General features: G+C 35.5%; 1 long non-coding RNA gene across 1 annotated transcript in view; it reads left to right on the top strand.

Moving 5' to 3' along the window:
• LOC121077375 overlaps positions 1-8,519 on the top strand; it is a 71,253-nt gene extending 62,734 nt beyond the window's left edge. The window contains exon 3 of the long non-coding RNA XR_005824004.1: positions 8,402-8,519. This is a non-coding gene — a long non-coding RNA (uncharacterized LOC121077375). The remainder of the gene's footprint in view (positions 1-8,401) is intronic.
• Positions 8,520-17,410: the final 8,891 nt, after the last annotated feature.

Raw genomic sequence — 17,410 nt, 5'->3', positions numbered from 1 at the left:
TGTTAAACTAGGTGAGCTGGTCAGGGAAACAAAACAATGTGTGCAGCTAAATAATTCTGCTTTAAATAATGATGATGGGTTGGTGTGTATCATGGGAAGATATGTACTAGAAAGTATGATGTGATAATGGATCAGAGGCATTTACATGCTATGAGATCTTCAGTAGCTCTTCCACGTTAATTATAGTTGGCCAAATATGTGTTTTACAATTCAGTAAAACTGAGCAGTTGTGCAAAACTCCTCTTGCTAAGACACTCAGAGACATCTGGCCTGTCTGAAAACTTTAGATACCCTTATTCCTACAGTTTTATACTTCACATTACATAGTAACCTCTGGAAAACAATAAGATAAATAGTTGTCAGTAACAGCTTTACAATATATTAAGGGTCCATTTAATCATTTCCATTCACCATTTCTGTAGTAGCAATTGCTGTATTTTTGAGGTACGTTTTATTTTTGCTTTAAACTTTTATCTAAGTCATCTAATCCATTCTGTACCTTGGTTGTTGTTGTTTTGTTTTGTTTTAAAATTCCTTTGTACTTCTGATGGGGACCTTTGAGCTCTGACTTTTCAACCTGCAAGCTGAGGAATATAGAGAGCACTGGATATATTCCTGGCCTGTAGCAGGCACTAACTTTCTGGACAGCTCTACTTTTTAAAGTCATAAGTCAGTGGGGCTGTACTCATGCAAGTATTCCATGAAAGCAAGACAATCTGATGGAGTGGTCTTCTTCAAATTCTAGTTCTGAAATGTTAAAAGTTAAGAAACATAATTAAACTGCAACTGCATTAACATTTATATAAAATATAAACCAAGTGCTTATCCTGATTCACCAAACAAATTACAGTTTGAACATTATAAAAAAACCACCCAGCTACTTATCAACGGCACCATTTGAAATTATTGCTAGTACTACAACTCTAAATGCATAAGATGCCTTAAATACAAACCCTGAACATTTACATACTGATTTCATGAGCAAAGCAAAAGGTATTTGCCAGTAACAGTACAGGACTCAGCATTTTTATTGTCTGTGTAATCCTGGCTCGCTCTGATATGAAAATTCAATTATTTTAGAACTGGTCGTCTCATTAAATTTTGACAAGGAGCACAAGCTCAGTACTAGCTCTAGCTCTGAGAGTCTGTGGGTGCCTGACAGCTCTACGGTGAATTTTAAAATGTAGTATTTTTGCAGGACAAGATTATCTGACAATTTTATATTAAAAAAAGAAAAAATTAATCAAATACATTGTAACATCCAACACTGGTAACTTGGCCTTTCTGTAGATATTTTCATGAAAAATTATTGAAAAAAAAAAAGACTCCACTGTTTATTGCATCTTTTCCCCAAACTCCACCTCCACGCCTTAATGCTCTGTAACTGTGCTAGAAAAAATTGTACCTCTATGTAAGTGGCAATATTTAGCCACTTATTGTTAGCATTTTCTAACTTTCCTCAACTAAAATGTATTTGTAATTGTTTCTATAAATATGATTTCCAAAATAGAAGTATAAAGTATTTATAGGTATAAATAGTTATATACTCTTTTGGTGCAGAGTCTTTCATGCCATGCTTAGATCATTCTCTTGAGCTGTAGCAGATCTGTGTTCTAGTTCTTATGGAAATAATTTTTAATTAGTTTGCAAAGTAGAAGAGGTCCAATAAGGAAGACAAAAGGGTGCTGTCTCAGACTGTCTAGAAGCATGGCGCTTATGGTACTCGGCTGCTGTGCAACAGGCTGGGAAAACAAGGATGTGAACCAGGTCTCTGATAGCATCGGTAAGCGCCCTAATACCAGTGCTGCTTTTGCTGCAGGCTTCAAAGTTCTGGAGTGGTTTATTTTTTCTTGCTGCTGTTTGTTCTGTAGGTTTTTTTTGGAGTAGAGGTAGGCATTTATTATTTGTTCTACCTCAGTCTAGAATGTGAAATCTGGGGAAATGCTGAAACACTTTGTAGAATGAGGAAGTTATTCCCGCATCCAACTCTGGGAGTTTTCTTCTTTCATATAGGTCTGTGCCATTTCAAGTAACTTATTTTAGCTGTTGAATACTTCATAAGCAATTAATGTACAAGAAATAATTTGCCTCAAGTTTGAAAAGACTGCCTAGGAAACATTGATTTATTACCTTATTCATAACCGTTTATTTAACACTACTGTAAGACATTAACTGGATTTTCAGTCTGTGATTTCTTGTAGTTACTATTACTCCACCAAGGAAAAAAAAATATTGGTCTGTGCATTACATTATATCTAACAGTTATTCTGACTGCTGTAAAAGAATTCAGTAAACCAAAGTCTGTATACTTATTACTGCTAATTTAACATAGTGGCATTAGGGAAATAAAACATTAGATAACATTTCAAGGGCAACACAAACTTAAGATCTAACTTAACACTTAAAACACTTAAGATCTAACTAGGATGTCTTGGAAACAGACAAAATGTAATGTTGCATGTGGACTAGCGAAAGACAATTTCCTTTAAATGTGTAAAAATCTGAGCAACAGAGGGCATCCTCACTCTGATGATCTCTAGTGGGAAATTATTCAAGAGGACCTTGTTTGGGGAATAGCAGACATATTGGACTGTCCCGTCTATTAGTTAGGGTCAGGGACATTTGAAATACAAGCTTCTTACAGAAAAAAAATCAGACTGCTTTTCTCTATATTTAATTAACTTCTGTGAAGGTCACACATATCTCTATCTCTGAAATGCATAGTGTGTCACTCATTTAAAAAATCTGGATATTTTGCATTATCTTGCCATTATGGTCCAACTTTTTTTATCCCAAATTTCACAGTGGTGATCAAATTAAAGAGATGACAAGCTCCCTGTCCTTACAAGCTAAGCATTTTGTGTGCTATACTCAGATATACTCTGTGTGATATAAGATGAGACTTCATAATGGGATTCAATGCAGTTGAGTGCTAAATTATAGCAGGCTTATATCACAGAAAATTATAACAATGAGAGAAGAATTCAAATCAGGGTTTTAGTAAGAGAGGAAAATTAAGACTTTGCAATTAAAGTGGTAACCTAAAACTTTAAAATAATTTAAACAGTTACTGAATACATGTAATGTTCTATGCTTATCTGGAAGCAGGATTGGCAGTTGTTTGAAAGGATCCAAATGAAGTGTGGACAAGGTGTATGTTATGTCCTCAGAACACAGATCTGTCATTTTCTTCATTGTTCATGAATGCATTGGTATTGAATATCTCTTTCCCACAAATTCACAGGCTCCATGCAAGACTAGAGAGAAAACCAGTGTAATGTTATCGTTAAATTGATGTTGCATACAACTTTATGATAGTCCTGACAACTGCAGCTTGTGAATTTGCCGAGAGCAACCCAGTAAGTTATTTCCAGAGATGAACACTGAACTATGAAGTAAAATAATCCTTTCCTTCAGAAGGATAAAACTGCAATTTTCTTGTAGACATAATTTACAGAATTATTACTGACAATTTTAGAATTCCACTGTGTGAAACACTGGGGGTTTGAGAACAGAATTTCTTATCCTTTTAATAACAGACAAATTTTAAACAGACAGTGTATCTATAACATCTAAGCAATAACACAGGAGGAATCTGACCTGGAAAACAAGTGGCAGTTTCCTTTCCGTATTCAAATATTCTGCCTCTTGCGAAAGCTGAGGTGTGCTGTGATTCATCACTTTGGTTAAGACAGGAAAAGAGCCCAGGTTCATATTCTGATTTCTTCTCACATACCTTTGGAGTGCAGCATGTAGTGCATTTAGAATTCAGCTTCCATATGAGCGATATTTCAAAAAAAGTTCTTGGCCCAGGCAGTTAGTGTTTCGTGCCCTGGAGAAATGTAGACATTTATGTAATTGTTGAGATCACAAATCTTCATGAAAAGGAATCATTTTAAGTGACAAGAAAACAGAAAGGCATGTAATAAGAAAATATAAATTATATATTGACATTTTATGTTTAGGTTTCTTGCTGAAAGTTGTTACAGTAATCTCATAGGAACAAGGGAAAAGGTAATAGTGTTCAATACAGATGTCATATTCCTAGTGGCAATGCTGTAGGCTTGTTGCAACCACATGAACATCTCCGCTGACATCAGTGAGATAAGTTAATTGAAATCAGTGGAACTAATTTAAATTAATTCATATGTACCTTTGTGTGACTTAGACTTGAAAGCCAGTTGTAAAGCAAAACATACTGTGCTTGTGTTTGATTTCTTTCTGATGTTAAAAAAAAATACATTTTTTTTTCTTTTTTAACTTAGAAAATACTTCTCGTGGTAGTCTGGACACCTTGCAGGATTTGATTATTTAGAATGTGTTAGCTTTACAAAGCTCAGTGCAGTTTTATCTGTTCTGTGTTCTTAGTTTTAAAATTCTAACGTGCAAGAATCTAGCAGGTGAGTTTATGAGACACGTCCAGCTGTAGAGATGTTAGGCCCTATAGGTGTAATTCCCACTCAGTGCTTCTGTTGGCTTTCTGTGCTTGACAAAGTGATTTGACCACCTATTCACAGCTTGTGTGTGCAAACCTTCTTGAGCAAACCTTCTGGTTTATACAAAGTTCATACAATGGACTTTGAACTAAAGTGGCTTAAGTTCAATATATGTCAGGATAGACAATTTGTCAAATACAGCTAAAATGGGGAATGTCTTCTAGGACTGTCACCTTTGAATGTGACTCATACATTGAAGGGTTGTGTCCGTTGGACTTTGCAGGAGAGCAAAGTATTCATCAGCTGGTCCTTGCCTTTTGGGGAAGCATTTTAAGAGGACCACAGCTGAAGGTCCTTTAAAAACATACCCAAGCCTACTCTTCCCTTCTGCCTGACAGTCTGCTCAGAATCATCAGTAGATCAGTCCTTGCATTAGTCACACTCAGTGGCAAATAAGATGGCTCTGGAAGGGTTTTGCTGCAGGGACAGCCAGTATTTGTAAGCAACCCGATTTCAAGCTGAGTTCAGACTGACAAAGAGGACGATGTGTGGGCTTGATGCCCAGTTGGACACACCTTGGCTTTCAGACTTTTCCTGTAACAAGCAGCTCAGATGTAACATAGACAAAGCAAGCAATGTCCTTTCTTCAAGGAAGTCTAAGTATCCTAGGTAATGTCTAGATTGTAGCAGTAAACCTTGTAAGACTAGCTGAAAACAAAAGAGAAAGATGCTCTGTAAAGTGCAGTTACCTTTCATAGTCTAAATGTAAGACTAGAGTTAGTGTATAGCACAACAAATTTTAACAAAAATCCCTGCTAAATTACTCTACCAACATACATCATTAACTGCTCGGTTTGGCTTGAAATAATCTGACAATATTCTCCATTAAAAATGGACAGAGGAGGGCTGAAAACAGCATGGATGAAGCAGAACACAATGAAATCCAAAGCAGAACCGGAGGCAAGCATACATGTGAGCCACAGAGTAAAAAGTATAAAAAGTTTTGCTGGAATATCTAGATTACCCAGAAATGAAATAATTTAAACTCATATGTGTCCTTTAGCAGCTGCTAAGCATAGTGTTCTGCACAGGGTATTCCAGACGTGTCTTTAGGAAAGACATCTGCTTGTACTGTTTCAGATTTCAGAGTTATACAGGGTATAACAGGGAATTTTACCCTGAAGCACCAAAACCTTAAACAAACACAATACAAACAGCTGATTGAATAAACCATGATCCACAATGTCTCTAAAGTTTTTGTAAAATTCTTCAAGGACCGTAATAGACATAGTGGTATGATCTCTTTTAATTGAGGAAATAGAGGGGTAGGAGATAATACAAAATATATATATTTTCAGATTTTTAAAAAATATTTCAGATGAATCCTTTTTCTGATGTAATGGTTGAAATGTATAATCTCCTCAGCCTGGGCAGACAGGTCTCTAACAATTAACGGGAGGATCTTTCAGTGATTTTGCAAATTCCTTAATTTACATTAGCGAATGGTGTTTGTGAACCACGGAAGCATATGTCTCAGTGCCAGTATTTTAAACTGTACCTAGACTTTAATAGATGAAAAAAAATATGGATTGTATTATGTTCTTCCTGTAAAAGGAGTGGAATTTCAGCATGGTAAAGATCAGTTAACTGCCATTTACAGGGCAATTAATAGTGAGAATCATATATTTGTTGTCCATTTTTAATGTTTTTTCCTTTCCGAACCCAGACTCCAGGCCAGCCTCCTATCCAAGTTTTCCTTCATGCCTTATTGTCTATTCTGTTCAGCTATTTAAAAAATGTTGAATATCAACAATGGCTTTCAGTAGTGTATTGTCAACTTTTGTATGAAGCAATCTTGGTTGAATGAGAAGATCCCAGAGCTTATAGTTCTATCTACTGTGCTGCACTGGGTTTCTGCTTGAATGTGTGTGACTGATAACAGGACAAATTTCTACCTTCGTTATTACATTTCAGCTACATAATTCATTTGCCAAAATCTTTCAGGAAATATCTTTATAACATATTGCACGAGACATCAGGTAAGTGCTTGTAATGTAAAAATAAGTAAAGATCCAGCAACTGCCTTGTCAGATTTGTTTGTTAATTGTAGATCTGCTTCTGCTAGGTTGTTTTGCAGACTTTTACAGTTTTGTGGATAGCTGCGTGCCCTGAGACATCTCTAGCAGAACATCTTTGCTCACATAAAGAAAATCATACTGGATCTGCATTGCTTTTAAAGTCAAAAAGCAATATTCAGAAATATCTGTGAAAAATTGTAGCAAATGTGCACAGGTTAAGAATTTTCAAGTAACAGATGTGTTATTGTTAATGTACAAGCTTGTTTCTGTCTGGAATTATGGTACTAAAAGCTTTTTAAACATTTTTTTAAAAACTCTTTGTCTTCACAGTCTGATATAATTTTATTTTGTGTACAGGGTAATTGTAATTTAGCTTATATAAACTCAGTCACCCATGTATCTTTGAATGGAAGCTAATATTCTCTATGCCATTTTCAGGAAATCTAAGGATTCCTCAAAACTATTCAGTTTATTCATGCATTTCAGTTAACAGGTGGCAAAACAGGTAAAACACAAGCAGCTGTTTTTCCTTTTATTCTCCATCTCATTTGTTGACAGTTAATTTAACTTTGAAAAGAACTAAGAGAGATCATTTCTCTAAACGATGTGGTTGCTACAATGATGTAAAGGGATAGTACTGTATATAGTACCTGATCCTGTTGGAGAAACTGAAACAAAATTTCCATTGCAGCCAGTATTTTGGCTAAATTAGGAGAGCAGGATCTGGCCCGTCATCTTGTATAACAAATTAATTAATGCCTTCACCATGCATCACCTTTAATATTCCTGACTTAAAATACTTAGGTTTTGGTTTTTTCTTCATGGTCAAAGAAAAAGGTAGACTTTTACAAAGGCAACAAATATTAAGTAAGGACTCAAAAGTATTGATTCTGACTTGTGATTTGAGAAGCTGTATTCATGAACCAAAGATACTGCTGAGTATGGGAAAAGATCATACATACCAGAATGGGTACTGTACTAACACTGGCATTAGACACTAAACAAATAAAACTGAGATGTGGGGTACCCTTCTGGACAGAATATCTAGGTATTCTAGCAGTGTTCTATCTAACAGGGTTGTGTTTAACGCAATATTATCAGTTTCACATTAATTCATCTGCTTGCTTCTTTGTCCCAAATCCTGGACTCTTTTCAGTGCCTCTGTCCGCTTTGTTTGTGTCCTGTCTGCAGACAAACAATGACCTTTAAATACCTTCAATATACGTGTGGGTGTACGTGCATAAGATTGCAACCTCTTTGGTAGACATGTGATGCTTATTGAGAGGTATTTACACAATTATATTCCTGTCAAATACATTAAAGATTTCTGTGTTTCAGAAAGTATCTCAAAAACATCTGAAAAGGCAATTTAAGTGGAAATTAAAACTTTGGGAATAAAAAAATGTCATTTTTATACCCGTACTCTGATACTGGGGCGATGACAGAATTTTTTTGAATGGTGTACTAATAAGAAAAGTGTTCTTTCTACGTTTCTCATTGGTACCTAGTATGCGTACTATGCTTATAGTTTTAATAGTTTGGAAACATTACACATTAACCATTGTTATACTGGTTACTATAACAGTACCTGTCAGAGGAAGAGGATTTAATGAAAAGCTTCATTAAAAAATTGTACTTCTACCTGGAGAGGTTACAGATTTGTGTACAGACAGCATTACACAGATGGCACAAGCAATTAGGTAGTGTAATACGTAGGACTATTTTACATCACAAATTGGGAATAAATGTCATCCAGAATTTGCAGAGGAAAAGAATGAAACTTTAAATACCATTTTTGTCTTTTGAATGACTTGAACAAAGCTTTCTTTAAAAAACAAACAAAACAATTCCATTTGATTTTAAAAATTGATTTTCTTTATATTTCAGTCTTCGTCTTTAATGAAAGAAGATTCAAGACTGAGAAAGACTAAGAGAAATGTTTTATGAATATCTTGAGAAAGACATGAAAGCAGCAGTAAACAGAAAGGTACAGTGCCCAGTACAACTGTCGCATTTTTCATACACAATATATAAAACACTCCGCCTTTGCACAATTGTACAGCCGACAAGTCAATTGCTGTATTTATTGTAGAACTATCTTTTTGAAATGAATTAAGAGATGGACTAGTTATTGAGTCAATAGCTTAGCATTTCCTTAGCGCTTTGAAACCATTCACATTCCTGTTGTAAAATGTGGGTATTCATCAGGTGCCATAATAATGGTGACTGTAGTCAGAAAAAAGATGACATCCTCCCAATTACAGTTGTGATGAAATTTTGGTTCTTTGAACATTTATTATTTTTGATGTTGAAATAATAATCTCTTCAATTATCTGATTTTAGTGGGCACTAGAACTGGTACAACTTTATCAAGAGGGTAAGATAGTTGTTCCTTTGTTGGTTCAGCTTTACTCTGTATGATACAAATTAGAAGAGGTTTCTAATCTGATATTTTATCTTTTTAAATCTCTTTAGTTGTATAGCGACAACTACATTCCCTTTCAAAACTAAAAAGTCCTCACTGTGGAAAGTGAAGTTTAGGAGGCATGTGAGTTTTAATTATAAAGAGATTATCCTGTTCTCTTTATCTGGTACCCTACATGTTGCCAGTGTTAGTTGTCCAGGCTATATATTGGAACATTGTTCTTATTTAGACAGTGTACATATCGAGAAATGGTGTTGTTTAAACTGTCTTTGTAACTCTTGGTGATTGCTGATCTTGAAGAAGTTGGTTTTTCACTGCGGGCATGAGACTGCCTCTGATTGATGATGTATTTCTATAATAATTCTGCTGAAGTATCCCTTGTAGACATTAGGAGGTCCTCCTTACAATTAAGAGGCAAATTGTGATGTTCCTTTGCATTTTACAAGAGGAAAAACTGAAGTGTGAAGGTTTGCTTGTCTGAGATCAGCCAACCAGCTTGGCAAATCAAAGAGAAGAGCTCAGGTCTTTCTTACCATTGGAAATGGGTGTTCAGAAGCAAGACACAGAGTCCGTCTCTGTAATGCCATGTAGACTATGTTCCCAGTCATGGCAGAGACAGGAAGAGGCTCTTTTTCCTCAAAATGCCATCACAGCCTTAGTCCATGCACAAATTTACCATATGCATTTCTTGCCTTCCCAGTACTCATTTTTCAGATAATCTCAGATACTGTTTTCTGTATGAGCTTCATTTAGATAAGGGATGACATTTCATTCTTAAAGATCAGGAAAGCACTTTTCCAGTTGATCTGCAACCAGCCATGCTTTATCTACATATATATAACCATGCAGTTGTCAGGGCCTCCTGAATGCAATGGAATCATTAGCTTGTTTATACAGTTATTTTTTCTTCATATAAGGGAATAGGAGAAGGGTTTGCAACTTTTGGGGGCATGTGTTAGACATGTAAAACCAGGCTTTCAGGTGTGCATCTTCTATATGTTGTAGAAGTCCTTCTACTTGATAAGACAAAGAATCTTCACCAAAATTTGCAAAGAATCTCAGCAGAGCTAAAAGGTTCGAAACTGCCATCTGACGTGCTGTGATATTTTATACAAGTTGAGAATGTGAGCCCCAAACTTTCTATTTCTTATTATTTTGTTTTCTGTACCTTTTGAAATAAATCCATCACACTGTGTGTTTTTATCCCCCCCAAGGTGTGGCTAGCAGGACAACCTGCTCACCATATTGTCCTTCCAATGTGGCTGGTCAAGGTTACTATTTTGCTCTTCTGACATGTTATCAATTATCCTGCCAACAGACTGATACCGGACCTGTAGTTTTCTTATAAAATAAAAAACTGAGTTTAATTAAACCATCAGTATCTTAGACCTAATTATTTCAGACAGTATTTAATTAATGTTTCATGGATACCTAATGTAATTAGGGTTCCTTTAATAAGACCTTCTATGACATTAAAATATATGACCTTTATCTTTCTTATCAACCATAGCCTGACAACTCAGATTTGTCATTTTCACTAAAAGGTATAGTTTGATTAAATAGAACAGAACATAAAATTAATCCACCAAATTATACTTGTTTGTTTCTTTTTTTTTTCTTCTTAAAGACTAATAACTTAAGTCTTTTAATTAGCAGTGTCAGTACAAATGTTCATGCAAGCATTTTACCTTTGTTTTTTTCAGACTGTTTCTTTTGTATATCAATTTTTATGGCAAAAGTAGATAACAAGCAGACTTTATTAATCATGGTGAAGGGTTCAATCTTTTAGATATGAAAACTAAGGAGCTATTCTTTATAGTAACAATGACTAGTAATTGTTTAAGACAGTTCTGCAAAGGACTTAATTTTTGCTGGTCACAAACTTCCCCAAAATAAACCTGTAGTTCGAATTTGAATGAATGTAATTGAAATTACTAGTCTGGTGCAAAAGTTACTTGTTTGCTTTTAGGACCTACAGGTTCTCTTTTCATTACTTTTGTTACCTTTTGGTGTAGATCCAGTGAAAAAGCATTTGTCATACACAAAATTTTGATGATATTCTCTTTCTCAAAGGGTTATTATAAGCTTCCTTGGAACAACACTCATCTAATCTTGTTTCCTCACTCCCCAAAGAGCTTTTATATCTCACCTTCAAAATCAGAGTGGCTCCAATGACTTCACTAATGTTTAAGTTCCACACATTGAATTAGAACTTTTTAATATGTGTAAAACTTAGCACAAACTTCAAGATTTTTCATACTATCATAACTAGGCACAGTTACAGATCTATTAAATATACGTCTCTAAAAATGACCTAGAGCCTTCCTGTTTACTGTAGGGCTGTGGATATGTAGCAGGGCCTCCAAACTGTGGAAATATATGATGTCCAGGAAAAAAATGGAGCCACCATAGGAGAAACAGTGTCTGAAAAAGTGGTCATAGCTGCTGCTTTTCATAGATTACAAAAATTTTTGCATACGGTCCGTGTTCTTTTTCCCTTTGAAATTTAAACAGTTACATTCAGTTACATCCCCTGACTTTATATACTAAATAAAATTATCATGTTAATTTAATAAAATGCAATCAGTACCTATATGTTTTTTGCTGATTGCAGACTGTAATAAGTGTTGCTAGTACAGCCACTAACTAGTACTCACTGTATTCAATTGAGATTTTAAATGTAATAAAGTCAGTGACCAAGATTCACCCCACTTGTATAAGTTCCCAGGATGGGAAGAGGATGTGAAGGGGTTAAGCCCAGGAAATTTATTACTACCCAAGCAGGCAGCTGCAGAATTCCACTCCCATTGCTGCAGTGAGTCTATGCTGAGCAAAACCTCCCACTAAACAGGGTCTTGGGGACAGGAAAACAGAAAAAATCTCTCCCCTAGTCCTTTCTGATTCACCCGTCTCATTCAACCTTTTGTATTTGATGCTGTCCTCTGATCAGCTGATGACCTGATGATTCTCTCCTTGCAATTACTTCTTGATATTTTACATCACATCTTTATATTCACCACACAGTTAGATTTCTCCATTTTCTTCATTAACATGATGAAAATTGAATTACAATGAGCCTCTGTCTGAATAGAAAACACCTAATCTATCCAGAGATATTCAAGAGAAATATGATCAATATAAAAAAATCTACTGGATAAAAAAATCTTGATCCAATCATGTAAAAATAAATTGATCTGATTACATAGATTACTGAAAACTGGTCACCTTGGCTACATTAGAGACTTTAAAAGCAAACACAAATCAGTGAATCATTTTAATCAAATTTAATTTAGATTATACACTTTCACATAAAATCTAATTTAGTTGGAATTACTCGGTCATGACTTGTCTGCTCCCCACAGGACAAGGTTAAAGAGATTACATTTGGGTTCATGTCAGCAGCATCTGCTAGTTAGCCCTCTGAATGCTGATTTAATGAGAGAGGTTGTGCTTAGTCTCTTGGAAAGACTTCTGGTTTAGGCAGGTGCTTGAGAGATGTTATTAATTTAGTGTGATACAAGGAGTGATGTTATCGTACTTGGAAAAGTCTTGTATCATTATTCTCATGTGTATAAAATACCCTGGCATTTTTGTTTACATCTGTTTAGCAGCTTTTAGAGGGGTTTCCTCTAATCTGTCTTTAATGTACTGCTTCAGAAAGATAGAAGATTCCTATTAAAGAAATAACAGCTTCTTTAATATGAACAGTTATCTCAGGACTTGTCTACAAGAGGCAGCAAGTGAACATTAAGTTGCAACGTCAATTTACAGAGAACTAAAAGGTATCATATCCATATGCAGACAAACCCTTTCTGTCTCTCAACTGTGCAGTATCTACTCCTACAATCAGATCATTCACAGGAGCACCTTTCATGATAGCTTTCTTACTCTATAAACAGACCTTTTATTTCTATATATTTAGCCTTTACAGAGTCAGATTATATCCTCATGTGATAAGTACCACTATGTGAGTTTCTAACTTGAAATTAATAGGACGTGTTGCAGAGTTAGGTACTCGTTGACAAATAAGTAAATACAATTAAGGGAGTAAAGTCTTTGCTGTTGAATGTAGTGAGTGCAAGCTCCATTCTGATGGAGCAGCTACTTTGCAGCAAAAGCAGGGGTGGTAGTCATTAATTCTTCTTCATCAGCCCTGCTGCAGAAAATAAAAAGGCCAAAACGACTGTGTAAACTTGTTGCTCAATACCTCACTCCGAACCAGAAAATGTACTGTGGCATGGTGAATCACCATGGGTTGCCAAAGATCTGTCTGTGATTGTCCAGACTGAAATCAGTGCAGAGGTACAAAACACCATGAGTTTAAGCTCAGGTACCTGCTGCTGCTCTGACCTAACTTCTGGATGTGCAGAAATCAGAGAGAAAGCTGCTAACTTCATAAATTCTTCCTGGAAAGAATTTCCACAAGGAAAGAAAGAAAAGGCCAGGCTGAGAATCTTTGGACATGTGTAACCTTAACTGATTCCCTAACCCAGCAGGCAAACAGTGGACTTAAATGGCCTTAACTGTCCTAAAGTACTTCCCTACATATCCAGGAGCCTTTCATGCTAAAACAGTTTTCTCCCACACTTAGAAAAGATGAGCTAGGAATTCATTTGGGGTAAATCAGCACCATTTCACTGAAATCAATAGAGTTGCATCAATTTTAGATGTACTGCATGTTTTCTGCTGTTTTCTTTTAAGCACTGTTTATGGTTCTTCAGAAGAAAAAAAGTACTGGAACTATTAATCCCCGAAGTTCTGATAAAGAATTTTGAATAACAATTGAAATTCATTACAAAATTTCACTATTTCAATGCATAATTTCCCTGGTGGAGGGGCTTAAAACTCTTTCTATAATTACCATAACAGCATAAGGGTCGAGCCATTAAAATAATCTCTAGCAATTCTGTGTGATTCAAGTTATTTATGAAGAATGCTGCAGACACAATGTTCCTTGCTACACGGTCTGTTTTCTGTATGTCTCTCTACCCTTTCTCTTCCCCTATGTATAAATGGTTAATTCTTATATATGTACTAGAAGGATCTGTATCTCCAGAATTTATAAATCCACCCTGAAGAAATAGCATTTATATCTGAAATCCATAATCATATCAAAGAAAACTGGGCAAAATTGAGAAAATGGGGACATACCTTATTATGATTACCTTCTATTCGAGCATATTTTTCTTATTAGCAGTGCAGACAAAAGGTAGCCCTCCTATTTTATTTTAAATGAGCCTGATAGAAGTATCTCATCCACTTCATTTTCATATAAAATTGCACTGTGGAGCCTGATCTTCCTGCCTTCACTCTGGCAAAATACCTACTGTGGTCCTTAGAAACATCCATGTAAAGATTACAAGGCTGGGACCTGGTATTTACACTTTAGCCCTGGCTAACCACTGTTGTTCGCCGTGTTGCATGTGGCATTCCCAAATCATCCTTTAGAGAGAGAAACATGGAGATGATGTGCTGAACTTGGTCAGCCTTTGCTAAGAACAAATATAAGTGCACCAGGACTTATTTGGAAATGGCATGGTTCTGTAGCAGTTGTGACAAGATAAACAGGCAGATTAAGCTTGTGTGAGTGTAAACTATTTTCCAGATTGATTCTAATGTTGAAATACTAAACACACTCTGAATACAAATTACTTACTTAAGTTTACAGAAGTTTTACATTCACAAAATATAGAAGAGGAGGTATTAACGTTTTCTGTTAGTGTCCTACAGACACATAGCCAAACCCTTAGCCAGTGGAAATCAGTGAAGCACCAGCAAGGACAACAGAACCGTGCTGCTTCACACCGCTCATAGTATGGCCAGAGACAAATGATAATCAGAATTACTGATTCTGATGAAATCACACAATTCTGAATTTGGAAAATGTTTGCAAACATGCTACACAAACTTTGTTAGCTAACACAGCTATATAGCTCGCATTGTTGTCCTGATTATTTGTATGGAAACAAATTCCAAATTTAGTTATGTTTGTGTAATACTGAGATAAATGTACATCATTTACAGCATGTCCCTGCTGCCCTGAAATGTGCTTCTGTTCTCAGTTTGACCAAGAGATATTCAAAGACAAAGTGGAAATAAAGTAAACCATACTCAAATTGAGCAGTATTATATTCTAAATTAAATATCTTATGCATTGATAATAGCTTTTGACACATCCTAGTTTAAGAGAGAAATTTCAGTGTTAAAACAGTAGGGAAAAAGGAATGTGATAAAAAATAAAACCAAAATGCTGCCCTAACTGTTTTAAAAATTGACAGGAGTTCATACTGAGTTCTGAACTTCCTGGTTTGAATCTCCTGCTATTAAATTATCACAATAAACACACTCTCTAATCCAACACACACTACAGACACCAAAAGATTTCTGCTTGGTTCACGCTCATGAAGGAAGGATAAATAGCATTGCCACTTATCAAAATTAAGATTTTTAGAAAAAGAGAAAAAAAAGTGCTGAGTTTAATTACCCATTTTAATTAGTGTACTAGATAGCATGAAATAATTCATTCCTGTGATTACAGAACAAGCAGAGCCCTTTGCGTAGGGTTACTGTCAGAATTTTTCAGATGCACAAAAACAATTTTTCCTGCTATTTCATTCATTTTTATTTATAGCCCATTTCTAATGCAAATACTGGCCCAAAATCAAGTGCTAAGGAAGCTGGCTGACTTAGCAATGGAGATAGAGTAGGAATGTAAAGGATTAGAGTGTTTAATGTACTGGAAAGAAGTTTATCAATACTGACAATTCTCACAGTGCTTAATCAAACATTTAAGACAAGTGGAGAAGCAGACAGTAAAGACTTTGGGGCTTTTGAACAATAAAAGCAAACAAACTGTCTTGTCAGTATATGTCAGTCTATGGTGGAATAAAGAAATGCCTATAATTTAGTTACTCTTTTCACATAGATAGCTAGTGGTTTTAGCTACTTAGCTAGAGTGTACTGACTTTAAAATGACTGTAAGTAATTCCTGAGGAAAATGAAGTTTAACTTTTGTTGTCCTATGTGGTCTGAATTGAGGATTGCAGCATTGTGACTAAGTTTTCCCTAGTGCCATTTACAGCTTCATGACTATTACAGAGGATTAAGATTATTATTATTTTTTTTTTTTTTTGCTTAAAGGCAATTTGTTAATAGATTTATTTTTATTAACACATATTAATGGATAGTAGGGTCTGATCCTTCAGTAACACACTTTTTGTGGACCTTCCCAGAACTCTGGACAGGGCCAGGACAAGAGATGGGAGACAAGTAGTGCTCTGTATGTGCCTGCAGGGTTACTTTGGGTACGAGGCTCACAGCCCTGAACTGCCTGGGCTAGACCTTTACATAACAGTCTGCAAATTCACTACATGAATTTTTGCTGTTGATTCAGGAAATCTAGAATCCAACCTAAAATGCCTGACATAAATCCTACTCTAGCTTTGAGTGATAACCTTAGAGAAAATCAGGATCCTATGCAAAGAGAAATAGATTCCAGTTTCTGGTTGGATTTCAGTGCTACTGAGATAAGTGCAAAGTAACTCAGCAGAAGCCAGGCTGTATCTTTGGATTTACACTCACATCAGAACGCTCTTAATCTGACACTCAGTATCCTGATATCAGAACCAAAGATCAGTAACTATTTTTTAAGAAAACAGGTGCTGTAAGACTGGGAATGTTAAATTAACGTGACAGAACATTAAGAATATGCTGCAGGCTCTGTGAGCAGGCAGAAGGGGAAACTGCTTCCTTGAAATAATCTCAGAAACCAACAAAATAATAAAAATAGAGGTGAATGCTTATTAACTACTGGTGACATGACAACTACTACAATAATATATTTGTCATCCAGTAACTTAGTAAAATTTCACTTGCAAAAGAAAACTGAACTGTGGTAGCTATAAAACAGAAAATGCAATAAAAGATGATCAATTCAAGAGAGAAATTAATTAGGAAGTAGTAAGCAATTAAAAGGCAGTAAAAATCCAAGATGGCATTTTTATTGACTTTTTCAGAATTGAATGAGTGCAATTCCAATTATCTCAAGTTCCTTTATCTAGTCTACTAGTACAAGCAAATACCCCGTGCTTAGTACTACCTTCCCACATTGACTGAAGTTGAGAGAAGCTGTGTAGCAAATTCCCCCAAAACACTTCTGACACTTTATATGTATTTTCAGTCCTTAACTACATAACACATACAAGCATTAGATTTCAGATGTCACCATTTGCTGCTTAATATTACTCTAGAAGTCAATCTTCTGTTTGTCAAGAGGCTGTGCTCCAGTTCATGTTTTTCCACAAAGCTGGGTGATGCTACTCCAAACATAATAGTTTCAATGCAATTGATTTTGTTTGGCTACATGACAAATGTCCTAAAATAAAATATTTTTTTCTCAAAGAACAACAACAGAAAAAAAAAAAGCTTAGTTTATCTAAGAAATGAGATTAAATTCTGAGTCTAGGCAAAAT

This window comes from Cygnus olor, chromosome 13 (assembly GCF_009769625.2).
Source record: "Cygnus olor isolate bCygOlo1 chromosome 13, bCygOlo1.pri.v2, whole genome shotgun sequence".
Lineage (NCBI taxonomy): Eukaryota > Metazoa > Chordata > Aves > Anseriformes > Anatidae > Cygnus > Cygnus olor.
Note: the sequence above shows the minus strand (reverse complement) of the source record. Positions and strands in the feature narration are given on the sequence as shown.